We start from the raw sequence: 1211 nt of genomic DNA on the forward strand, positions 1-1211 counted from the left end.
GTACCTTGCTCAATAGTAGTAACTGTGAGAGGGATCTCGGAGTCCTAGTGGACAATCACTTAAATATGAGCCAGCAGTGTGCTGCAGCTGCCAAAAAAGCCAACACAGTGCTGGGCTGCATTAACAGAGGGATAGAATCAAGATCATGTGAAGTATTAATACCACTTTACAATGCCTTAGTAAGGCCACACTTGGAATATTGTATCCAGTTTTGGTCACCACGATGTAAAAAAGATGCTGAGACTCTAGAAAGAGTACAGAGAAGAGCAACAAAGATGATTAGGGGACTGGAGGCTAAAACATATAAGGAACGGTTGCTGGAACTGGGTATGTCTAGTTTAACGAAGAGAAGGACGAGGGGGGATATGATAGCAGTGTTCCAATATCTCAGGGGCTGCCACAAAGAAGACGGAGTCAAGCTATTCTCCAAGGCACCTGAAGGCAGGACGAGAAGCAATGGGTGGAAACTGATCAAGGAGGGAAGCAACCTAGAACTAAGGAGAAACTTCCTGACAGTTAGAACTATTAACCAGTGGAACAACCTGCCTCCAGAAGTGGTGAATGCTCCAACACTGGAAGTTTTTAAGAAGAGACTGGACAGCCATTTGTCTGAAATGGTCTAGGGTTCCTGCCTGGGCAGGGGGTTGGACTCGATGACCTCCAAGGTCCCTTCCAACTTTATTATTATTATTATTATTATTATTATTATTATTATTATTATTATTATTATTATTATTATTATTATTATTATTATTAGTAGTAGTAGTAGTAGTAGTAGTAGTAGTAGTAGTAGTAGTAGTAGTAGTATTTATAATACAATTAAAAAAACATTGGATATAATGTGACATTCCAGTATATACATTCTTATCAAATTATTCCACATTTTACAATCGGTTCTTCATCTCTGAATATACATCTAAGTTTTATATACAGTACTTATTCTAAAATAACATATATTTCTATCTTAATGCTAGTCTTTAATCCCAACCGTCCTCCTCGAATCTCTCCAGCGGTAAAATTTATCCCAGGTTTCGAAGTAAACTGATCCACATTTGTCTTTCAAAACCATTGTAAGCCTGTCCATTTCCGCACATGCTAATATTTTATATAGTGACTCTTCCTCTGTGGGGATTTCTTTGCTCTTCCATTTTTGCGCAAATGCAAGCCTAGCTGCAGTCAAGATGTGTAACAGCAAATAGATTGTTCCCTTA

Source organism: Protobothrops mucrosquamatus, unplaced genomic scaffold (genome assembly GCF_001527695.2).
Source record: "Protobothrops mucrosquamatus isolate PMUCROS unplaced genomic scaffold, P.Mucros_1.0 scaffold2284, whole genome shotgun sequence".
Taxonomy (NCBI): domain Eukaryota; kingdom Metazoa; phylum Chordata; class Lepidosauria; order Squamata; family Viperidae; genus Protobothrops; species Protobothrops mucrosquamatus.